This window comes from Calypte anna, chromosome Z (assembly GCF_003957555.1).
Source record: "Calypte anna isolate BGI_N300 chromosome Z, bCalAnn1_v1.p, whole genome shotgun sequence".
Lineage (NCBI taxonomy): Eukaryota > Metazoa > Chordata > Aves > Apodiformes > Trochilidae > Calypte > Calypte anna.
The window spans coordinates 65,445,477-65,472,090 of record NC_044274.1 but is presented as its reverse complement, the minus strand read 5'-3'; positions in this window follow the sequence as shown (position 1 = coordinate 65,472,090).

Here is a 26,614-nt window from a genome sequence, read left to right as displayed (position 1 = left end):
TTTGGAGCACATCTGACATTCTGAACAATGTTTTTGGTTGGTTTTTTTTTTGTGGAGATCCACAGGGAGCATCATAAACATCCCAAAATCTCTGTATCAAGGCTACTATTTCTGTATGGTGTTGATCAATAATCATGGGCAATGTTCCTCTCTACTGTGATTTATGAAAAAAAACACAAAGGGACTGCAGCCCAGCTACCACCTCCTGCCAAGATGCAAAGGCACAAAAAATTGGCATCAGGTGTGTGTGGCAGGATAAATGCCTTCCATTAGTTCTAATATGAAGAGAAATGGAGACTCCTAAAGCTTTATAGGCCATACTCATGCCCAGTTCCCATTGCTAGTAATGGAAGAAAGGGCACTTGAATACTTTATTTGGCACTGAAAATCTTAACAAATAAGCATTCCAACCTTAGAAAGCACATCTGAACATCTTCCAATTATACTTGTGGCAATGTGTTTGGTTAATTGCTGTTATTCCATGTTGTTTGCCTTTTTCATGAAGGCAGGTCACAGCTTTTTCATCCTCTGTACTTTTGAAGCTCTGCTTTTTAAAGGATCCTATCTTAAAAGAAATTTCACAGCAATACTTTACCTTCCCAAAGCTGTTAATCAATATAATCTATTTTCTAAGTGCTGTAGCAATATCAGTTAGTGACATCTAACTTTTGCTGTTGTTACTGAGGTACACTTGTTCTTGGGAAAGTAAAATAATTTCTGTACCTGAAGAAAGCTTGTGTTTTGTTGGTAGCCTTTGAATAACACTTAAAGGCTCCAAGCAGAACTCATGGCCTTGGTTTGTTCTGTTTTGTGTCACTCTGAGTAGGGTGGGAAACAGTTTTTCTAGCTTGTGAATATTGCTAAGAGGACAAATTCTTTTCTCTGTTCTGCATCAGGTTTTAATCAAATTATTTGTAATTTCTGTTAAAAATGATCTATTTTTAATTTGGACTAGAAATTAACTTTCAGAAATAGATTGTTCTTACACATTTCTCTGCTGTGTTAAAGACAATGTCAGTACATGGAAATTATTCCTCATGAAGTTACTCTTCCACAGCAATCATGTCATACATTATCTTCCTTTTTGATTAAGTGAATAAGGCAGATTCCTGCAAGTATCTCAGCTTCATGGGGGTTTTACATGGCAACATTTCTAATGGCCTGGACATGGGCTGCAGCTTACTTTTGCTTGAAGAAGAATGGTTAGAAAAGTAGCTCCTTGCTGGCTCTGATCTCTCTACCAGAACAGGGGCTCAGTGGTGACAAGGCTCTGACCTGGATTGCCCTGTCCAACACTGCAGTTCAGAGCAGAAATACTCTTGTCCCCTTCCTGTATTAGTCCAGTTCTCTGAATGACATGCAGGGATCTATAAATACCATCTGTGGCTTTCATCTCACATGGGATGGGGTCTGAAACCTTTTGTGACTACTTGGAAAGGCTTGTAAGAAGATAATGCTTCTACAGCAGTAATATGTAGGCATGCCAGAATGATGGACATCTTGTGCCCTGGAAAGGTTCCTGGAGATGGAAATGAGAGAACTGTAGAACAGCAAAGGGTGTTCTAAATATTTCAGAAGCTTGAGGGTTATGTCCATTACTAGGCAGGTCACCTGGTCATAGAACAAGATAATATTGACCAAGCAGGCCCTGCGTTTCCTGAACCCATGCTGGTTGGCAGGGCTGTCCTGCACCTGCCATATGAGTACACTCAACCTGACCCTCTCCAAAGTTTTCCCCAGTACCAGGGTCAGGCTGACAGACCTGTAGTTCCCTGGATTCTCCTTCCAGCCATTCTTATAGGTGGGTGTCACACTGACAAGCTTCCAGTCATCTAGGAGCTCCCCTATTAACCAAGACTGTTGATAAATGACAGAGAAAGGTTTGGTGAGCTCCTCTGTCAGCTCCCTCAATGCTCTTGGGGGGATCCCATCCAGCCCCAGAGACTTGTGGGTGTCCAGGTGCCCCAGCAGGTTGTTAACTTCTTCCTCCTAGATTATGGGGAGGTTGTGCTGCTCTCCATCCCTGTCTTCCAGATCAGGAGGCTGAATTCACTGATGGCAGCTGGTCTGACTAAAAACGATAGAGGCAAAGAAGGCACTAAGTATCTCAACCTTTTCCTCATCCTTACTTGCAATGTTCTTCCCTGCATCCAAAATGGGCATGTACCGTTCAGAATGACACCTGTGACTCAGACAAAGAATACCCAGCGGCCTATGTACAGAGAAGGAGTGACCCCAAACATCTGGCACATTGCATCAGCATGGTAGTTTATCTCTTTCCTGAATTAGTTTTATCTTATCTGTGGCAACAGAAGATTTGAGAGTTGCCCTGAGGAAGCATGTCCTACAGATGACTCTCTGAAGGAGACCATCTCTGGCTATAGCCTCTAATTCAGACTAATTCAATCAAAACATGTTATTTCAATGCCAAGCTTTCAAAACTTCTGTGCAGACTACACCCATTGAGATAAACACTAAAAAGTGAGTTTAACAGAAATCTGTCCTTGGCTCAGGCCCTGCTTCTTCCTCAGTAGCAATGGCCAAGCACTGGTGGCTGCAGCTCCAGGTGTATGAAATCTGTGTTCCTCCTTTTCTCAATGAGTGACTGCATGTGTACTTGTGGTGAATGTTAACCACACACTTTTCTGGGCTTGCTTCATGAAATCATAAATTCTGAAAACTGCAGCATAAGCAACTTCTGATAATTGGTTTAATGGATACTAAGAGCTGGAGGAGCAATGCAGTCTGCACAATTTATTGCTATAGCAAAGCAATACAAAGAGTGTACAAGTGCAGCATGTTACAAAGAAGGAAATGTATACAAGTGCACACATGCAGAAAACATCCCTAAGTCCTCCTTGTAATGAAAGTTCCAAATGGAATTTCCTTATGTACTTTTTACTTTAAAAAGTATTTGAAAGAGCAATCCAATCTGATATATCCTCCAGAAGTAATCTTTTATGGCCAGGTTAAAAATATTTTACTAGATGTCAACTTATTTTTAAGTATTTTGAACATGTTGAGCCACAAATTCTAAAATCCTTTAAACAAGGTGGAAACTTAATATGATGAAGGAAATTTAATATGGTGAAGGTGAGCTTCACCAATAGCATCACAAAAAAGAATCAGCTTTATTTAGGTCTATCAGAAATTTGTCTCTATTGCTCCTTTCTCATGCACAGGATATGTTTTCTAAAGTTACCAAACTGACCTTCTTCCACATAAAATTATAAAATGTGAGAGATTGGCAAATACCCATTTCATGCTGCTGCATTTTTTTTTCCTGCAGCTTGATGTTGTCTAATTAGCTTTTACACTAAACATTTGCTACCACAGTATCAATAGCTCTACAACATGTAGGATTAGTCAGATTAATTAGTTAAAATAATAACACACAAAATCACGGTGCTAAGATGTAGAAGCCGTTTTTGGGCCAGACCCAAAGCTCAACCCACTTAGTTACTACCTTCAGCATGTCTCAATCCATTCCTCCACCCAGTTGAAGACCAGTTTCCCCTGTGGACTTGGCACTGTCTTGCTGGCTTGGCAGGTGCGGAAAAAAGAAGATCCCAGCCTCAGGGGATGCTGGATGACCCTTTCAAAAGGGGCTACAAGAGGTATTCCTCTGTATCCACACATGAACCTACAGCAGAAGATGCAGTTGGGACGTTTATCAGTGGCTAGGAATTCCCTAGGTAGGGAGGTGGCTTCTCATGGTGTCTAAGAGTGGCTTCCCTGCCTAATTCTGCTCATCTCACTGGGATGAGTGGACCCTTCTGCTTTGCAGGTGCTACTTCTGTCATAGCTTGGCCAGACATGGTCAGACTTTGTCCATATTGAACCAGACTTTGTTCAGATTCATCCAGATGCTCCAGGGAATGCTGCCTGCTTCCAACAGTCCTGGGTATGGGACAGCTGTAAATCGATTATTGTCCAAGAAACATTTGTTTACGTGACCACTGTTGAAGCTTCCCCAAAATACAGTTCAGTCTTCAGAGGAACTTCAGCTGTCAAGCTTTGTACCCAAGGGCCTCACTAACATACCTGGGGGGGGGGGAGAAGGACATATGCTCCTATTTTCAGATTAACATTTATGGCTAAAACCAGCAAGATGGCTGGATCTCCCCCTGAATGTGTTGCTGGCTGGCTGGCTGCAGAGCTGGAAACCTTGATCCGACTTTGGCTTTACTTCATTACAGGCAAACCAAGGACTAGCTCTAAGGACTGGAATTTACCAGTCAGGGGAGCAGGATTACACATATGAGCAGCAAAAGTTAACTGCAGCCTGGGAGAAAATGCAGGGATCAATATGGTTACTCTTAACTAATGAATTTCATCCACCATCTGCTTTCTCCCTCCTTCCAAACTGTTCATCTGTGTGCCCTTTTTTATTTCTTTTCTCACTTTGCCTTCCATCTATCTTCCTGGATCAAGTCAGTTTATTATGTAGTTAATTCTTATTGTCAATAAAGCAGTGCTTCAGCACATACTAATCTTCTCAAAAGACTGAAGCAGAAAGTAATGAAGGAATGGGGTAAGGTGCTCAGCACAGCACCAGTGCAGGCAGGGACCAACACACTGTGGTTTCTGGAGGCAATGCCTTGGAAAGCATGAAGATCCTGTACTTCTATGTCAGCAGCCTGGGGTCCAGAAAGCCCACACTGAGAAGTTCCTTCTGCTTCAGCTGCTATGGCTGTACAAAGTCCTGCCACACCTCCTTCTCCTCCTTCACAGAATTAAGAAAACTGCTTTTGGCAGAGAAAACACACTCTACCCATCCTCTTTCAAACTGGGGTCAGAGATATTTTTTTCAGACATACAGGGTGGATTACCAAATGGATCTTGGCTTCAAAAGGTGAAAAGAAATTCTTAATACAATTTCAGAAGCAGAGTCACCTGTTGATAGATGGCTTAATTATTTTCAAAATTAAATGCATATTTTTCAGCTGGAGTCAAGTGGATTGAGATACTAATTGCTCAAAGTTTTTATTTTCCAGACTAGTCTGGCTTCTGCTGTACCAGATGTGTGTGAATCACATGATAAAACCAGCCACTGCCAGAAATTTCTTACAACAACAAGGATCAGAACAATGGCAATATTCATTGTGGATGATGAGGGACAGATTTTTAGTGGCACAAACATCATGAGATGTGTATCTCAGATTTATCAGAGCAGGTCTCCTGCCCCTTGATAATAACCATGTGTTGCACCAATCTATACAAGCAGCTCATTAACATCAAACAGAACATTTCACTTCTTTGTGCAGCTGGACTACCAAGGGTGGCTCTTTCAGTAGTATTTCTTTCCAGCCTTGAGATCTCTTGACATCAGTGAAAGACTGGTAGGCCAACTGTGGACCAAGCTCTGGGTTCATGGCAGATGGAAATGGCAGCTCTTTTTACCAGCTGTTTACATGGAAATGTAAGAGAGAAAATCTGCTTTGAGATAAAACCTTTGAAGTACTCTCCTCCAATAGTTTTCTCTTTGTAAACCTACTGCAACAATGGAAGCCATTTCAGATAGGCAGGCTGTTTTCCTGTGTTATAAACAATTTGTGGCCACTTGCACAATGCAGCAGAAACTGGGGGAACTGTGGATGAACCCAGGTTTCTAGTCTGAGTCTGTGGGAAAAGAAAAAAGATGTCACGAGCAATTATAATGCCTGACAGGAACCATAGAAATTGTGAGAGTGGAAAAAAAGATGCTCCACCACTTTTATCTTATCTTTCCCCAGCTATTGGCAATTTCTTTAACCTCAGCCAGTGGAAATCAACATTTTCTATTGCCTTCAGCTCAGCAAGGTTAGTTGAAAACAAATAAGAAATGGTCTGTTTTTAAGGAAAAGCAAGGGTCTGGAGAGGGGGTGTCTGAGGTCTTTTGGAAATTACTGTCCTCATTTTTGTCCTGAGGCTGTTCACAGCATCAAACAGTGCTCTGATTTTGTTTGGAAGCAGGTTTCAAAATGAATGACAAGGTAACTGCTTTCTGGAAGAGAGGTTATTCTAATACAAGTCTGTGCTGTAAAGTTCAAGGGCACATTAGTTTTTCCTCATAGGTAATAAATGTCAGCAATTCAGAGATGCTGTACTGGTGTCAGAGTGAAAAAAATGTGCAAGAGCCTGGCAGTTCAGTACTAGTAATGGGTTTGACAGCTGTCTGTGAAAGAAGACAATGAAGGATATATATCCTCAATAATTCAGTCTAAGCCTGCCAAAAGGATCTAAATTCTTGACTAGCAAACAGCATGTCTGGCACTGCAGGCAAAGGACTTAGCTGGCATCAGAAATCCCAGTGGAGTGAATGGGAAAACAGATAGCTGGAATGCTGCCCTGTGACCGTTTGTGAGATCAAGGCTCACCATCTGCACCAAGCAGTTTTAAAACTCTTATTGATCTGCTGTGTCCTTGCCACCTCTCTTTGCCCTTGCTTATTAAGGGGAGCATGGCCATTTTAACACCCCAATGCATTCTCATTGAAAATCTATTGCGATGGTGATGGGTCACTGGGCTGACGAAGCAGGCATCTAGCATTGCACCATGAATTTCACTGGTGGCATTTCTGTCAGTTCAAGAGCATTTGTTGCAGACAGATGAAGTGCAGGTGTTTGAGGTGGGCATTGCTGAACTTGATTCCTGCTGAAGGCAGCAAAAATTGCAAAGACAATGACTCCACTGGAGGCAGTGTGTATGCCTTGTGTGCTGCCAGGAGAGACAAAATTGCTGTCGTATTTTTGTGTAAAGTCAGACCTTTGGAAAGTCTCAGTGGAGTGTAAAGCAGCAGTCTGACTCATGTTTCTTCTCCCTCAGCACTGCACATTTTGCACACATGCACAAAATATATGCAATTAACATTTTCTAATGGACTCACATTTATTTCTAATCACAAAAATCTTGCACGTGATGCTGAGTTAAAAGTATGTATTTTAACAGAAAAATAGCACAAAGCCTCAGGACTGACTCCAAAATACAAGTCATATATTTGTGGAGAGTTTCTGAAGTCCACAGCAATTAGAGTTACCTTTCAAACATCTCCACTAACACGTGGACTGAGAAGCATCATCCTTTAACAGTAATTTCCCCTTGCTGCAGAGCCAGTCTGTAGAACATGATACACTGTGCATTGTTTTTTCCTCCCCAACATCTATCTCCAAGGGACTACCAAAAAACCTGAAACTATGGAACAGTGGTGCATCATATTTTTTTTTCCACAGATGCCACTCCTAAATCCTTCTGTGGAGAAGGATTTTGCAGCACCTGTCTCTAAACTGCTCAAGCTGAACTACCTTAGGGGCAGTGAAAGCTTCATGGTTTTGTCCAAGCAGCATCTACACATTGGTACAAAGAGAATAAGTTTATTTTGATGGAAGATTATAGAACAAGAGCAGTTTTACTATTGAGAGAGCCCTGTATTTCTGATGTCCAGCCACTGTCTAGAAACACATACAATTAACTCTTCCTGTGCAGTGGAGAAAGACCTCACCGGGCTCTCTGCCCAACTTCTAGCAATGGCAATGCCCCACAGAAACTAGCCAGGTATGCAGCATTGAGCTGGCTGCAGCAGCTATCTTGGCAGTAAGAAAAAGCTAAACAAACTGGTCTGGAGAAGTTCATTGCTTCTCCACAGGGTGTGGAGGTGATCATACTCCTTCTCTGTAACACAGGAATTGTGCACACAGGGACCTCTAAGGTCTGGCTTTCCAAAGAGCTTTTCCTGAGATGGAACTTGTTAGTGATCTCTACTCATGGTTTGACTTTGCAATCAGTTTATTTACATATGAATTATTATCCTTTCCTTAAAGAGCTTCAGGTCCCCAGCTGCAATTATTGTTGTCTGGACTAATTGAGCAGAATGCAGAGCAATTCCCCAGCAGTGGTCCCAAGAATGCTACAACACCATTACCTGAAGGACTGCTGAAGAATTTGGCATCAGTGTTTCCACCAGGGCAGTGTAATAAATCATGGAGAGAAGCTCTCAGCAACATACAGCAAGGGAAGCCAGTGCTGTCACCACCACTGTGACAGGTCACAGGCTGGTCATGTGGAAGTTGTGGGGACCAACTCTCTGAGCATCCATCCTGCTTCCCATGTGGGTTTGTGCAGACAGTGATGGGCTGTTATGGCTGCACAAATATGGTGGGACTGGCAGTTGCAGCTTTGCCATTGCGGGAGGCAGGGATGTACAGTATGCCAGCAGGTGCAGGTTGGAGATGCAGATGAGTGCTCTCCTCTCCTATAAATCAGCACCTAGCTACTGCTTGCAGACACGTTCCACATGGATGTCATTGCTTTGCTGCAGAGGCAGGGCTGCAGAGATACCCAAGGTTATCCTCCGCTTCATGTGCAAATTGTGTCATGTGTTACAACTCCTCCTGGAGGATCCAGCAGCACCTTTTCTACTATAGACTTATCAACAGATCCCAGTTGAGTTGTCTTTGAACCTCGGTAGCCTCATTTATTTTTAAGAAGTTGAACTTTTGATGTTCTGTCCAGCACAAAAGAATACATCCATTTAATCCTTGCAGTAAATTGAATTATCCCTCACAAAAAGATATGAGACATAAGAGGTAAGAAGGATAGTCAGCAAGAACAGCTGCTCCCTTTATCCTAAATGAAAAAGTTTTCCAAGTATCATTGCTATAGCATCCCAAAATGTATCAATTTACCTTTTATCAATTTTTCAACAGCTGTTTAAAAACAGGAAAAAAACTCCAGTTAACAATTTAGTTAAAATTGTTTAGTTGTTTTTTTTTTTAAAGGATTTTTTGTGCCATGTGAAAAATTCAAATTCCAATCAGTGTAATATTTAAAAGGAGAGTTCATCAGGCTGTAATGTCAAAGGCAGCCTCCTATGAATCCCATACACATCCGTGTTTGAAGCCTTCTGGTTACCATGGTTACCATGACATTACTAGTCTTATTTATAGCCCTGTGCTATATATATTGCTTTCCAGAAGGAATAAAAGAGATAGCTGACTGTGATGGAATCTGGGAACTGCATATTAAAAAAGAAACATAGATGGGAAAAAATCTAATTAAAGAGGGGCTGCTGAGGTTAGATGTTGACTCTTGCAGTGCAGGGCCATGACTCTATCCTCCCAACAGGGAGGGATGCTTCCTGGGTCCTTCACTCCAGGCCTGCTTAAAGGCCACCAATGGCAAGGGAAAGCTAGGGCAGTGCTTTGTGTCACTGCAGACCACTGGGACAAGGTTTCCCTGTGCTGATCCATATTCCTGAGGGACAAGAAAGGACCTGTGGATAGCAATGCAGGTAGGAGAAAAGCCAGGGACAGACAGTGGCAACCTCTGATGGCAGCAGAAGTCTGCACCAAAGATGGACACATTGGCCTCTTCTTAAGGAGACCACATTTGATTTTATTTCCTCCTTGAAGCATCCTTTAACAGAAATGTGTGAAGCCATTACAGGATGTGGGATCAGACTGAAAAAACCCAAGAGACAGGATGCTGCCCAGGTCAGCAGTTTCAGCCACCCAAGGGTAGATCAGTAACATACATAAAAAATGTAGAAGTCTTCAAAGTGGGAAATGATGATGTTTACAGCTGGAATGCAAGCCAACAAGAGGGAACAAAATTTATAAAAAACAACTGGCATGAGGGGCTTAAATGATGTTTTCTATTAAACATTCAGGATTGATAATATGGTACAATTACAAGCAAATATTCTGCAAATATGCAGAGAAAAGATCTGCCCAGACTGCGGCTGAGCTGAAACCTCCTTGGGAAGCATCTGAAATGAGGGCAGATTAACACACCAGTTTCAGTTTCAAGGCCATTGCTTTAATGGTGAGTATTTTGCTGATTAAAGACCTATGGGACTGAGTGGAAATTGATGCCTATAAAAAAAGTTGGCTAAAGTCTGACCTAAACAAGAAAGGCGAGATGTTCTGTAACCCTGATAATGACATTGATATGTCCCTTCCACTGACTGCATGAACATTAACTAGCATTACTCCTGACAAAACATTAATTTAAAATGTTTTAGAATAAATTATTTGATCTTATTTTCACAGTTCAGTTCAGTTATAAATGTTGTCTTCTTAGCTGCCTGTGTAACTGTAAAGGCAGATAATCCCAACCTCTTAGAATATTTTGATAAGGAAAACCAAGCAAGCAGACAAGAAAACCTCCTCACGATCAGGCTTTTTATTAGACAATCCCTGCTCTGGAAACATGGGTGTATGTGGAAATCACTTGCCACTTCATTACCAATTCCCTCTTCCTCTTTGATGATGTCTACAGGATGAGATTAAATTAAGTCCATTATTGGGACTAAAAGCAGGTTTAGTTAAGGAGAAAGGAAGAAAAAACAAACCAAACCAACACAAAAAGGGGAAAATAACATGTAGAAGGAACAAAATCAGAATTAGGTCCTGTTTTCTTCACTCATTTTAAAGAGATTTTTTAAAATAATATTTTCCCTCTTAAGTCATGTAAAACACAAACTTAACATTGAATCATAGAATTTTCAGGGTTGGAAAGGACGTTTTAGGTTACCCAGATCCAACTCCCCTGCCATGGGCAGGGACACCTCCCGCCAGATCAGGTTGCTCAGAGCCCCACCCATCCTGGCCTTAAAAACTTTCAAGGATGGGGCTTCCACCACCTCTCTGGGCAACTTGTGCCAGTGTCTCACCAGCCTCATGGTGAAGAATTTTTCTTGATGTCTAACCTGAATCTACCTACCTCTAGTTTGAATCCATTCTGACTAGTCCAAGAAAATATCCCAATAAAAAGCTGTGGACACACTGTGATCAAGCTTTAGTAGGAATTATAATGTTATGGTTGTGCCTCCACTGAGATTTCGCCCCTCAGCAGCTACTTATGCCTGTCCTGTACAGAAGCAGCCATCACAATGCCTATATACTTTTGCTGTTTACTGCAAATTACTAGATGGTCTGATGCCACTGCAAGCTTTTGTGCTACTGTTGGATTTTTTTAATTTCATATTGATTAAATGTGAATCATCGAAGAAAGTAACTGAGGAAATTCCAAGGCAGCAGAGATGACTGTCTCTGTAACTAGAGGCCTAATCACACTGTACTAATGATCTCTCTACTAGAGAGCTACCACTGAATGTGATACTTCTGACCTGATAATTTTATATAATGCTTATAATCCAGGATAATCCTCTAGGAGTCTATTATTTAGGATCTACTTTGTTTAAATGCCCAGCCAGGCACACTAGAGAGGGAATGGGAAAACCCATTTGCTAAAAGGAGAACAGATAAATTGTAAATTGTAAATTGTAAAAGTGACAGCAGCCAGAACAGTGTTTGCATTCAGTTGTACCTGTGGAAGAAAAGAGAGGAGGGGAAACCAGTGAAGTTGGAATTCAAATGGCTTTACACCAGTCTGTGATAACTTTTTAAAAATTATTTATTTTTACAGGGAAACCCCACAGGAAATAGTATTCCAATAGGATTCTATAAAAAAGCGTTTCCTATAGAAACTATCCTAAAATATACTGACTTTCTCATATAGAAAGGTCTAAATGGCTTTACATTTTGAGATGCATATGAATGAGTCCTTCTAATCTGCACAAGTCCAATTATAAAATAAAATGGCCTTTTTATGGAATCCTAAAGGATTCCCAATGTATAACTTCCTCAGTAATACAGTCAGCAGAACACCAACCCTGCAAACATGGATCACACCTCTCCTAGGGCACAGGGTTTCTTCCTTTCGCTCTAGTGTAACTCTGTGACTTTTTAAACTTGTCTGAAAAAACATACATATTAAAAAATCAGATGCTGCTAGGCATTATCTGGTATGCTGGATCACCTTTAGCAGAGGGAGGCCATTAACCAGTATGGTCAAGATAGTGCTTCTTTCCGATATTCATCCATTTATCATAGAATCATAGATTGGTTTGGGTTGGAAGGGACCTCAAAGCTCATCTAACTCCAAACTTCCTGCCATGCGCAGGGACGCCTCCCACTAGACCAGGTTCCTCCAAGCCCCATCCAACCTGGCCTCGAACACTTCCAGGGAGGAGACATAGACAACTTAACTGGACAGCCTGTGCCAGTGTCTCACCAGGTGGGAGGTGTCTCTGCCCACACAGGGGAGTTGGAACTGGATGATTTTTAGAGCTTCTTCCAACAAAAATCATTCTATGCTTCTATGATTCTGTGATACAGCTGTTCTTTGTATTTGCCATGATCCCTTTCACAAGTTTTCTTCCTACATATTTAATGGTATTGGGACTTTTACAGCATTTGTAAGCTTTGTTTGTAATGAAAAATCTGAATGAGTTGATTATCCAATATAATTAACTTATACAGTTGTCCTTTTCTATTTCTAGTCAATATGCCTTCCAATATATCTGGCAAGAGGTCTTTTTGATTACTAGAAGTTGGCAATAGCCATCCAAAGTGTCTCCAGTCTCCTACTTATCTGCCAGGCAGTACTTTGGGTCTATTCTATCTTTTCGTGCAGATTAAATCAGCCTCAAGGCATGAAAATTTATGTTCATCAGGATCGGTCCCTAGAGGACCTGCTGAAGATCTTCAAGTTCTCATTGTGATCCAGCTCTGCATATGATGAACAGAAAATTCATTCTTTGACAATGTCTGCCAAATTTCTCTGGAGTGTTCTTTCTGTGGCATGGAAGGGACTGTACATATCTGTCACTCTACAGGACACTAGACTATCCTGTAAAACATATGACTTGGTTATTTGGCTAGAAAATTAGTGAGAAGTTGATTAATTTGAACTTCCCAAAGTTTATTCCTTTTAAAATATATTTAGTGATAATTAATACCATGGTAATATCTCACAGTAAGTTTTTTTCAGTACTGTTGTGCTGGGACCAAAAGGCAAGAGCCACTGCTCTGGAGTTACTGCATAATGGCACAGCACCAAGGCAAAGGTATTAAAAGTGTCTTTTCCAAAAGATTGCTTTTTCTAACTGGATCTGGGAGAATAGTTCCCCAGCTTGACGGCCAAAACCAGGGTATTTAACATATCTGCTTTGATTTGTATCAAAACCCAAACGGTATTTTGACAGGAGAGAAAGAAGACAGCAGCATGGAAACTTTCATAATTTTAGCAAAAGACTAAGACTATCTATGGATTTGGGCAATCCCTAGGAAGAACAAGTAAGTCAAACGCCATGTATTAGACTGGTGAAATGCAGATGCCTCATGTATGAAGCAGCCCTGGTGTCATATCTCTTCCGGCACAATGGTCTGCAGCAAATTGAGTTTCCTGATGATGTGAATCCTTATGAGCTGCCTTTCTCACATGACTAGGTGTCATGTTTCTTTCTTCAGTGGAATCTTATGCTTCTCACTCCCTTGCACATAAAGTCAAACAGGAGCTTTGCTGTTCAAACACCTGACTAATGAAAACTCCAGCGCTTCCATGAAACCTTGATCCTATGAACTCAGAGCAAGAAGGGAAATCTTGCAAAGACAGAGACTCTTTTCAGAAGAACAGCAGTGGAAAATAAACTTTACCATAAGAAAGGAGTAAGGACCATAGATAAAATAATACCTTGCTTAGCAATAAAATGATCAAATGGCCTAGTTAGCAACAGAGCTAATTGCTTTCTCTTTGCCTAAGCACAGGCTGTGTCTATTGTGTCCTATAAAGACTAATTGCAAATGGCATGTTTTTAACCTCTATGACATGAGGAAATTAAGGTTGCACGGTGCCCTCCCCTTTTGGTCTTTTCAAGCAGGAAGCATTAGGACTGCATCTGTGTCTCCCCAAAGGTCATGGAGAAGTGGAATCAATTCATTTAACAAATGAGTTTGAGTTCACAGGAAAGGAGTGCAGTCCTCACTTTTACTCCCAAGATTTACTCAACACAGCTGATTCTGTAAGTATGCAACCATGAGCCAGACGAAAGGCTGCCAGAGATACTGTAGCTGTCAGCTGTAGCTGAGAGTCAGGTATGCAAAAGAAAGAGAAGACAAGAAAGGTACTTTCCTAAGGAACTACCCAAACTCTTTGTACATCTGCATATTAATTCTTTTAGGAGCATCAGGGACTTAATAAAGATGACCATCTAAAGTATTTAATCATATTTGTTAAATGAAGACACTATTTTTTTTTGTTAAGTGTAAAGGTAAACAACTGAGGGAACTAAACCAACAAAACTTTCACAGCACCTTGTTCCCTAGTCTTCTGTCATCCACCCATAGAGTTTGAGCTACTTTGTGCTACTGCTTACAGCTGACAGTCCTGCAGCTGACAGCAGAATTCTCTTCTTTGCGTGCTGTGTGCTTCTCACTTTTAGAAAAAAACCCCACCATATAATGCATCTCACAGGGCACATATTATGTCAAGGTAGTAAAACACATTCTGACTTACTGGATTGCACGAAGCAGAATAGGTAGGAAGAAGGAAGATACAGGAGAGTTACTCCTGTGTGAGATATTGGATAAAACCAGTTTATGCTATGAGGAATGGTGGGCAGTTGAGTAGTCACAGGGCTAGGAAAGCCAAAAGTATTGCCTGGGACAAACTGTTGAAAGCTGGGTGTCTTTTGACCCTATAATCAATGATTTCACGCAAGATTACACTACACTATTGATCTCTAGATTTTAGTTTAGCATATTCTATCTGTTCAGATATATTCTATCTGAAAGGTCTGTTCCTTTTGTTTATAACTCACAGCTTCTGCAAGTATAAGGCACCTTTCTGAAATTTGTTCAGGTATGGCTTTGATGAAAAGGTGCACATCTGACTCCCTCACTTATTTCTGACTTTCTTCACTGCTTACTGATTTATGTATTCTGCAGTCCTACAGCTGGGTCTTCCCAGTTTCTCAGGCAAGGAAGTTTCCATGGTAACCTCGTGAGGGAAGGTAAAACCACAGTGGAAATCAGCATTTAGTCCACGAGCCACTGATGTGCAGAAAAACTGCTCATGACCTGGTTATGAAACATTCTGGCTCGGTAAGTGCTGATCCTGTCTGAGGCATTTGTGGCTTTCTCAGCTGTACTTGCTTTTTTTCCTTTTCCCTGTTGGCCTGCTTCTTCTTCTCTCCAGACTTATGGTAGTACACTAACTACTTTGTTAGGACATAGCATTAAGACTGAATGAAAGCTATAAAAAACTTCGTGTCATATTTTGGAAAATGGCAGCAGTGGCGGTGTAAAACCTGTTCTGTGGTTAAGCAGGATTATCAAGATCAGGGTACCTACAACAGCTCCAGCATACAAACCAGATTATGGGTTTAGTAAGTACATAGTCCTGTGCCATAAGCCCAACTTTTTTCCATGTTGCTAAACATACTCTGATAGCTCAGTCAAAGCCACCACGTTCAACGATTGTGCTGGTGCCCTCCATCATCTCCAGTCACAGCTTGAGGATAATGTTTTGTCATAGAATAATAGAATAATTTGGGTTGGAAGGGACCTCTAAAGGTCACCTAGTCCAACTCCTCTGCAGTAAACAGGGACATCCTCAAATTAGATCAAGTTTCTCAGAGCCTCATCAAGCGTCACCTTGAAAATCAATAGGGATGAGGCCCCAACTACCTCCCTGGGCAACCTGTTCTGTTTTTCCTCTACCCTCATAGTAAGTAACTTTTTCCGAACATTCAGTTTTAACCTACTCTTTCCTAATTAAAAAAAATTTCCCCTGGTCCTGTCACTACAAGCCCTTGCAAACAATCTCCAGCCTTCCTATAGGCCCTCTTCAAGTACTGGAAGGCTGCTATTTGGTCTCCCTTGAGCCTTCTTTTCTCCAGACTCTGTGTCTCCCTCATTTTGTCCTCTTTTCTCTTTATAGAAAGCACCACACCTAAACTGTGCTGTTTGGCACTAGTGCAGAAGTGGCAAGGAAACAGCAGCAGTCCGAGGCTAAGGATGATGCTAAGAGCATATTGTGTTTATTTCTACAGGGAGACCACTATCAGATCAGCATCCTGCTGTCATTCTCTGAAATACCATCTTTAGGAGCAGGTGTCAGCCCCATACTCATATTCTTTAGAGAACAATTACATCACCATCAGGAATAGGGAGTTTATCTAAAAATATCATCAACTGTGGTTAGATTCAATGATCTGAAAGGTCTTTTCCAACCTAAATCATTTTATGATTCTGTGTCTGGTCTTGGAGAATGTTGAAGACTCCTTGCTGCTACTAACACAGAGAGAAAAAAAACTGTGATAGGACTGGCTGCCTCTTTCCAAAATATACTTTTTCATGCTTCAGATAAAAGGTGGTCTCCTTAAAATACAAAGGGTCCTCAGGGAGATGATTGCATTTTCACAGGGATAGCAGAACTGTACCCAGCTCAGGTTTCCTACCACTTGTCTGTGACCAGTGGAAGCAGTGGAAGAGGAACTGTGTTCAAACCTTTTCTGGTATTCTTTCATGAAACCCAGAGTAGTTTCTAATAAAACAAGAGGACTTTTATGCCCCTTCTGATTTTATAAGGTCATTCAACAGCAATGTTTTCAGAGTTTCTTTTTAAATATTTTTATCAGTAGGTTTACGTATTCTCATGCATGATCTACTTAGATTCACAAACCTGAAGCAATCTCAAGAAAACCATTACTTAAAGATGAATCTGTGGAACTCCAGGGGACACATGGATCCATGTAATTCAGATTTATTTTATCTCTTAATTCTTAGTGCTTTGTCTGTATGCTATGTCAAAGGCAAGAGCACACCTACTTGTGAAGTAGTCTGGGATGTCCCTGCAGGCCTGGAATATTCCCTGCACTGCCCCTGCAGAGCTGCATACTAGTTACCAACAGCTGTCACTAACAGGCACACTTTTTTTCCAAGATCCTCTTTCTTTGTGAGAGCAAGTCATAAAGCTAAAGACATCCATTCTTCCTGGTTTGGAACTTACTGCTAGGAAAAAAAACAACTCAGAAAACCACAAAAGGAGTAATTTCTTAATACTGATTTCTTAATACAATAGGATTTCTACAGGTTCACAAACTGGGTAATCAGTATTAAAAACTTCTGAACCTACTCATCACTGGACTTGTTTCATCCAGGAAGGGAGAGGTCTGATATCTATCACCTTCCACAAGATTCAGAAAAATATCTGATCACACGTGAAGGAGGTAGTGAGAAAAATTTGCTGAGGTCAGTGGAGAGAGCCTGGAGCAGAAGAACATATATATATAATGAAAGAAAATTGTGTCAGTGAGGTGTTATCTAACCACTTTGTTATTCATTGGTTCTGTTCTACTGATGCATAATACATTTGCTCTGGATTTGGTATTACTGCACCACCTCACAATGAAGAATCAGTAATACACTAAGCTCCAAATGTGTGTCTCTATCTGCCTCCAAAAAAGACAACTGCTTTTTGTATTTAATGCTAGAACAGCAATTACTCCTTACAATAAGGGCTGGAAAAGTCAGGCTGCACTTTGATGAATTACAAGTTTGTGCTAGCATTGCCCTGGTTACTTGACCACAAGCTCCATTTTTGTAACCATCTTGATCTGTTCCCTAGATGAAAAATGGATGTTCCTTGGATGAAAATGTGCAAAACATCGTGTTATGCAACCTGGAGAGTGCAAAGCAAGGATTTGATTTTAATTATTGTGAGAATACATTTATGCAACTGACAGGATGACAGACATAAAACTGCATGAAAAGATCTGATAGAAAAGCATCCCATTGACGTAGGTGTACCTCAGTGCACTCCTTTGTTTCAGTTGACATGGGTACATTTTATGTTGCACTGGGAAAAAGTGTGTAACACTCTTCAAGGCGCAAGTGTCAGCCACTTCTGCCTTTTCATTTTGGTCTTAATTTATGTTTGTAAAAAACAGGTGAAAGAGATTGTAATTGTGACTGCATGGATCAGCACCTGTACAAAGTCAAAAGCAGCAAGGCAGTGGGGAATTCTGCCCACAGACCTGAATGTCTGGATGTCGTCACTGAAGTTTTTTTTCTTTCCAGATTCAATCTCTCCTGGCTACCTGGTCATTTGTAGCAGTATTTTGGCCTCTGATACTCTCCAGTTCATTTCTAAAATCAGAAAAAACAAAGCAGCCTGATGAAGTTCTGCATCCTCAGAATGTTTCTAGGTCTGCTGTGACATGCCCCAGCACTTACACTCAGCAGTGGTAAATACTGAGCAGTTTGTCAGCTTTTGCACAAAAGCAGCTTTGCAGGATATTTTAGACTTTTTAATTTTTTGGCCGCTCCTTGGGGAAGCTTCCTGTAATAGACCATAAATAAATGTACAGTTACAGTGTACACTGAAGTTGCCTGAAGTCTGAAGCTGCTTACGGTAGTAACAGATAATATTCCTGTATCTTTATCAGTATTATGCTAACCTTAACAGCCAATTAAGAGACTATATACTGTACATGCGTTAATTTGCAGAATAATTTTTCAGTGCTTTCAATAGCATGGCACAAATTGCTGATGAACAAGGTAATCTAGTGGCGACATATTACATTTACATGCATTTCTGCAGCTTTCTGTGGTCATCTTGCTGCCTGGAGAAATACACAAAACTAAAAGGAAAACTCTTCTGAACAACAGTTCTGACTTATGTAATTACTCTGTGCTTCAGCAGCTGCAACAAGAGGTCAATTTTGCCATGTAAGAACAAACAGGAGTTATTTGTGATACATGTCAGGTGCCTCAGACATGTTAGGTAGAGGTTTTGTACAGTGCTTATTGGTGTGGAAGCAAAACAAAGTAGGGACTTGTCCGCAAGAGCATTCACTCTAAGACAAGCATAGGTATTGTGCCACAAACACCTGAATAGTTCAATAAACAGCAGAATAAATAGTGCTTGGAGATTTCTCTCCAAGTTATTGGATATAGATATGGAGTGTGATCTAAATACTGGCAAAAACTTTGTTTGCAACTAAGAGCCTTTATAAAGTCTTCTCACTACCTGGAACCTGCTTCACCATGTTCTTCCTGACATCATAGAAATACAGAATTATAGAATTGTCAGGGTTGGAAAGGACCTTTAAGATCACTCAGTTCCCACTCCCCTGCCATGGGCAGAGATACCTCCCACCAGATCAGGTTGCTCAGAGCCCTGTCCAGCCTGGCCTTAAAAACTTCCAGGGATGGGGCTTCCACCTCCTCTCTGGGCAACCTGTGCCAGTGCCTCACCACCCTCATGGTGAAGAACTTCTTCCTAACTTCCAATCTAAATCTCCCCACCTCTAATTTGAATCCATTCCCCCATGTCCTATCACTACCTGACACCCTAACAAGTCTCTCCCCAGCTTTCCTGTAGCCCCTTCAGATACTGGAGGGCTACAATAAGGTCTCCTCAGAGCCTTCTCCTCTCCAGACTGAACAACCCCAACTCTCTCAGTCTGTCCTCACAGGAGAGGTGCTCTAGCCCTCTGATCATCCCCGTGGCCCTTCTCTGGACACACTCCAGCACATCCATGTCTTTCTTATAACAGGGGCTCCAGAACTGGACACAGGACTCCAGGTGGGGTCTCAGGAGAGCAGACTAGAGAGACACAATCACCTTCCTTGACCTGTTGGCTGCATTTCTCTTGATGCAGCCAAGGGTCCTGTTGGCTTTCTGGGCTGCAAGTGTGCACTGATGGCTCATGTGGAATTTAAGTCAGTGTCCTTATAGCAGGAGCTGTGTGCTTTCTCACTCCTGTACAGCTACCTACTTTCCTGTAGCAGCTATTCACCTTTTTGGCTCTCTTGCCAAATTTAAAATGACAACAGATGCAGAGGTACTCAGGGAGCCATCTACAGTCTTTATTTCTGTAGGAAACCTCACTGGGGCAGGTAGAGTGGAAACATAGGAGGTAAATAGAAATGTTTGAACGGGGAGTTGTAATTGCATTTTCGTTTTTTTCATTGCTTTCTTCCATGTTTTCATAAGGCAGAGGCATTTGATGAAAGCAAAATAAATGAGTCTGTTTTGGACTCTTTGCATCTCTTGCACATAGAACTGTAAGGAATCACAAACAATTAATTTGATCTCGATGGGACTTTTCCTGGAAGTAGAACATCATTTTAGTCTTGTTCAAATTCAGGGTCTTAAAGTGAGCAGTCGCATGGAATTAGTTAAAGGAGTTAGGGTGAAAGGAGGGTGGCCTTAACAAATAAGAACTATCATGTGAGATCTTGACTTATGTTATTTCAAGGAAAGGCACAATCAAGCACTAATTACCTAGTGCCGGGATATCAAAATCTTGGTGTAAATCATGTCAGATAGAAAAGTCAAATACAAACCAAGCAAACAAAATGACTGTGAAGCAGGTGGGATTAAGTTGGGAATGATGCTGATAGTTTTGTTGCATGTAGCTTTGAGAGGATATGTTCTTTACACATAAAATCCTCCACAATACAAGATGATGGAAATTTCCCCACCTTCCAGGGTGTGCACCAGAACACAGTTTGCACTGACAGCCATCTGCACAACAGTCTGTTTTCAGTGTGCAGGTTAATACTGGGATAGCTTTTATAAAGCTAGAGAAGCACATTCACACTGAGACATGTGAGCAGTATAGCTGGGGAGGAAGTCAGCTGTCCTTGCTATTTCAAGAGATCATCATCCTGGGAAAACAACAGAGAAGCAATAAATGACTAACCTTTAGTAAAAAATATTGGTAAATAAAATGCTAAATTGACAATGCAATCTGATACTTACCAGCTAAGACAAGAGTAAAGCCCACCAGTAAAATCTCCCTGTTTTGCCCCTGGTTATAGCTGGGCAAAGTGCAGCAGAGTCATGCACAGCAATCTGGTATCCTGATGTTAAATTATGAGAAATCTGAAATACACCTGGATTTGTGTTGGAAAAGGACATGAAAAACAAATGGTTTATGGATTTGAGTTTGAGCATGCCTGTTGGGCGTGCACTATATAAAGCTAGCTGGAAAAGGACCTCAACAAATATTAATTCCAACCTCCTCCCTTGCTATTTGAAGAGTAAAATATGGCACAGATGCTGTCAGCCTGCAAGTGTGAAGGCAAAATGTGTCTACATGCTACTTAGACAAAGCTGTGAGAAATGTTTATTTCAAAATTCATATTCTAAACCATTTTAACATTTTTTATGCTCCTTTATTGACCATGAAGACCTTTTAGCATGAAAACAATAATTGCAGAATAAAAATAATCTGTAGAACAGTATATCATCTTCTGTTTTGCAAAATAAATTACCAGGTAATTAAAAGCAGACACTAACAAGATTGTTTGGAGTACTTTCTCCACACAGGTGGTAGTGGCTGGCATATGAATGAGCCTCATATGAATGAGGTGCTCTATGCTGCTATGTTAGTATAATCTTGTTAGAATGAGTGCTTTATTCTTATTTTTTGATAAACCTAGGTAGCAGTAGGAGGAAACATTTAAATGCATAGACAAGGCCTAGGGATCTGGATCAGCATAGGAGTAACTTCCTTATTCTCCCTACATTGTTTTCGTTCCATCTGTCCTTCCAAGATGTCCCACACTGGTATGCAGGACCTGGCTCCTGTAATCTGTCTAACTCACTGGAGTATGAAAACACCTATGTGAAAAGCAATTCATGTTCATTCCTTTGAGTCAACAGCAACTGGAGAAGCCAGAATACCAGTTCACCAGACTTTCATTACAGACATCTTGCATTTTATGCCCACAGCTTCCAGTAAGAGCTGGTGAGATGTTAACACTGTATGAACTCACACCATCAGAGTCTGATGCGTAAAGTTGTGAAAGAGCTACACTAATCTGTCTTGAATGGGCAGCTACTGCCAATTTTAATGTTCATGTGGCATCCTAGAGTTCTCAAGTTCCAGTGCTGGAGAACTGGAGTCTACTGCCCTAAGCATGTTCTAGAGCTCTGAGTCTCTCACCTGTACTACATGCACCAAATGCATTCTAAAGACTATGTAAATTTTAAATTTGTTGTTACATTACAGATTTCCAGAAACCGAAACTGTCTTTTAGAGTGTGTTCACCTTCTGTATTTTAATAATGGCTTACAAAGTGTCCTGAATCTGGGATTTATTTTTTAGATTAATAAAATTGAGGAAAAACCAGACTTAACAGATTTTATTTCATTTCATTTCATTTCATTTCATTTCATTTCATTTCATTTCATTTCATTTTTTAGCAAATGCAGAAACAGTATTTTTACATGGAGAATGTGATACACAACCAGTCCATCCCACGTGGGCATCTGGTATACAGTACACCTACAGCTGGCAGAGGCTGAGGAATCTTAATACAGGCAATGAATAATCCCATATCTGAATGCATGCAATTGCAGCATGAGAGGGGTTGTCCATACACACGTCTGTATATGTCTTATTCCCTAGAAGCAATGTCTGGGAGACAAGCTTGAGGAATATGTGCTTTGACAAACTTTGAGAGAAGCTACTGTAAAAGCCATATGGATATTGGTAGGAAAGTGGTATGTGACAGTGAGGGAAATTTAGATGAAGGGAATGTAAGTGGTGCAAAGAAATGTGACATCTTTTAAACACACACAACATGTCTCCATGTTGAATACTGCATTCCACCACTTCAAACACAAGACTGAAAACTAACAGTGTATTTGGCCTATGGCCCAGGTCCTTCACTTTTGTTTAATTTAAGTTGTCTTAGTTCCAAGTATTTCCACAGAGCTGTATCAATGTCTGTTGCCTGAGAATCTGGCATTCCACATTTGATCACCTTGCTCTGGTTTTGTGATTTATCTGAGATTTCAAGTCTGAGGCTCCTCAGTCTTCTGAGAAGGATCAAGAGTACAAAGTACCTGAAAGAATATCTCAAATTCTGTCAGGTGCTACTTTTAGAAGGAAAGAAAGACTTCAGGAAGCACAAGAGAAAAGGAAATCCTTCTGTTTTAAGAGAAGTTGCTGTTTTCATGTACTCTGGGCAGTGGCAGAGACCAGGGTCTCTGTCAGTAGAGACAGGAAGGAGACAGTCCTTGCAGGCTGAAGAGGCATATTGCTCCTTCTCAGTCTTTTTTAGAAAGCAGCACATCTCAAAAGGCAAGAAGGTGGAGAGCATTCAGTGCTAACAATGGACAAACTTTACTGAGTTCACAGGCCCGGGAAGGCATCCAAACAATCTCTTCATTCTTACATCCTTCTCACCACCATTACCTTCCAAATCAGAAAAGACACCACTTTTGCAGGTGGCAGAAAACTCTACTCTTCCCTTTGTCTGTGATTTTGGCACTTTATGTACCACAAAAATCTATTTAGGGTGTCTCTCTTCAGATGTCAGCTTCTCTGATTCAGGACTTTTCCTGGCAAATTGTTTTTCTGTTATTCAATGCCAAAACAAAGATACCCTGCACCAGCTCAGTCTCATCCAAGCAGTTGACCATTTGTGTATATTCTGTTCTACAGATTCAGCTGAAGCCCAATGAGAACACAGGAGTATGCATCTCATTTTTCAACCCAGAAGGATGAGAGCTGGGCAGAACAGTGAAGTATGAAGCTTTTAAATAGCCAGGACCGCTTTGATGGCAGCTGTCACAGTCCCTGTCAGGTCTTTTCCACCTGCAGTATCTTTTCAGACACCTGCTTGTCTTTCTTTAGCAGGTTTCACTGGAGGGACAACCAACCCCACAGAGGTGCGAGAGCAGACGCCCGAGCCTCACCTCGCCGGCGCCATCTTGTGGGCAGGGCGCCATTAGCCGTGGGCCGGGCTGATCCAGTCTTTGCCAATGGTGCAGGCATTTCCCGGGCGCTGAGGGAGTTTTGTGGGTGTAGTGTGAGTCCTCTGCGGTTAATGATTTAACACCACAGCTCTGCTAAGAGTCCAGGGTTAAGTGCAGCTTTGGAGGTATCAAGAGCTTCCTTGTGCCATTGCTGTGCTGAGGAGGACCTGCCTGTCCTCGCAGCACTGGGTGGCAGTGGGTGCCCAAGGGGCAACAAATCATCAGCCAGGGCCCAACACCTCCCGGGGTCTTGATGCAGGGACTGCGAGGCTGCCACACATTCAGGAATAACCTGATGTGTTGTTTCTGTGAACACGTATGGTGCAGACCTGACATCCTCCCTGTAAGCCGTGCGTGTCTGTTGTTCATTGCCCGTGTGCTTCAGCAGGAGGCCTGGGTGAAGGCGAGGTCTGGTGCTGCTTCATGGGCAAGCTGAAATGTAAGCACCTAAACACTTTGTCAGCACTGAAAGAAACAGAGTTGTGGAGAAGTCAAGAGTGTTAGTGATGCAACAATGCCTGTGAAGTCCTCTACATCTGCACTGAGGTGAGTTTCGTGTTTTCCTTTCTGATGTGTGGTGTTTCTTTTTGGTTTTTAATTTGGTGTTTGTTTTTGTTTTTCCTTTTTTTTCCTTTAGTCTTTAATTATTGACCGAACGTCTTCGTACTGCATGGGTGTTACAGAGGTACAGCTTGGCACACCTGTAAAGAAATGTGGAAAATGTCAGCAAGCATGGGAGTGAGAGAGGTGCTGCCTGAGGAGGGGGAGGTCGGTGGTATAGTGAGTTTGCTGCTTCTGCTGCTGATGGGGAGGTGGTGACAGGGAAGGGCCGCTGCTCTAGGAGAGAGGACCTTCTCTGACTGTACTTTGTGCATCCTCTGACTGTCTCTCAAAACTAAAATGATGGCTGCATTCCTGGTATGCTGGCACAGGCAGTGCAAGCAGTTAGATCATGGCCTTCGGTAGCCTTGTGAGGGTAGTGGAGGCAGCCGACCTCTGTGGAAGTACCCTGTTTTCTATTTCTTTCTATTTCTTGACCAGGCATTTCTCAGCCTGGTGAGGTTTCTTCTTCCCTCTTCTTTTTTTCCTTCCCCTTCTCCTTCCAGTCAGATGATTAAGTGATTTAGACTTAAGTAATAGTAAAGATCATTAGCTAGAGTCAGAAAAGGAATTGCTATGCAAAACAAACAAACTTGCACCAGCAGTCAATTTTTAATATACTCTGCAGCATATTTAATGATGTAATTTCCCAGTGCATCTGAATGCTTAAATATACCTGTGAAGGTGAAAAGTCACTGGCTCATGCAAAATTGCTCTGAAGTATATAATTAATTTTGATATGCTGAAAATTCAGCAGGCCTACACTGAGTTATAATGATGGGCTTTTTATGGGTAATTTAATGCAAATGAGAAACTTTTTTTCCTCTACGCATACAGATTTTATCTAAGGTGGTGGCTTTTGACTGAGTCAATATAAACTTACTGTATTTTGAAGCATGTACACATATTTCCAGAATAGCAAAATGCTTGATTAACCCTGTGTGAGGTCCCTGGAGAAGCCTGAACATGGAAAAAACCCACAGATTTTAAAAATTAATGGTGTGTTTTCTTCTCTGTGAGTAAAATGCAAGTTTCTAGGACTTTGCTATAGAAAAGTGAAGAGTTTGGGATTTTTTATTAGCCTTTTCTGTTTATCTCTGCTACATTTTTCATGCTTGTGAGGCACCCCGGTATTATGAGGAAACACCAATTTCAGAAGCTGCTTTGTGTCCTTTAGACAATATTTAGCTGTGTCCAGTAAAAGATCCACTGTGTGTGAGACTTGACAGTAAGCATTTGTCCTCTGAGTAACTTATACAGCTGCAAGAATTTTTGGTTGGTGCTCCTTGCAATCAGCTGGATGTGTCAGTACACCATGATACAGAAAACACAGCATATAGCACAGGACTCTGTCACAGTCAGGATGTAGGAATAGCTCATGCAGTCAAGGCCAGAACATTCTAAAGCTGGCTAAGCCATCATCTTCTAACAGCATAATTATGGAATATCAAATCCAGGAGAGCAGCTTGGTTTACAAGTGTATTCACCTCAGCTGTTGTTCTACTGAATCTGTGTTGCCATGGTGTGGTAAATGTATGGTAAATGGGCAGTTTTCCCCCACACATGATAAATTTATTGACTTTTAAGCCAGGAAAGACCCTGGACATACACTGTGGGAGCTCTGTGCCTTCAGGCTGGCTAAGCTTCTAGGCAGGGAATCGCTACAGTTGCTCCCTGAGTGGGAAACCTTGGAGGTGGGGCAACCCACCAAAGAGCAGAAAATCCCACTAGAGACATGTGGCACAGCTCCAGAACAACCACACACAATGGGACATGCATGCTGACTCAAGAGCCATGAGTGAGATGGGGTGAAATGTAGCAGCAGTACAGTGAAAATAAGAAAATTGTCTCTTGCATCTACAAAACAGCGGCACGGCCTTTGCTCTGTTTGTACTCCTTAAAATGCATCAAAGCTAATCTCATCAATGGACCACCCCCTCCTCTGATACAACTAAACCAATAAAATCCTAATCAGAATGGCTCCTGATAGAGTTGCTAGACAGGTGATGCAAATTGGTATCAAATACAGGAACTAAAGAATTCCAGGAAAACTTCAACACAAAGGGAAGACCTGCAGTTACCAATTTGAAACCTCTGGCAATAAATTGATGAGAAGATTTTTTTTTTACTATAAAAAATCATAGGAAAAAGGAGAAAAGGCAGCAGCAATTAGCAGTGACCAACAGTGACCAGCAGTGACAGGGACCATCGAGAAGAAGCAGAGGACAGCAGTGACAAGTAACAGCAGCACCACCATTAGCTTCAAAGACACAGTGACTCCAGTGGCAATTCTCCAGAGGATGAGAAGAACAATAATCTGTTTCCTTCCCTTCCCTTTTTCCTTTCCTTCCCTTTTTCCTTCCCTTTTTCCTTCCCTTTTTCCTTCCCTTTTTCCTTCCCTCCCCTTCCC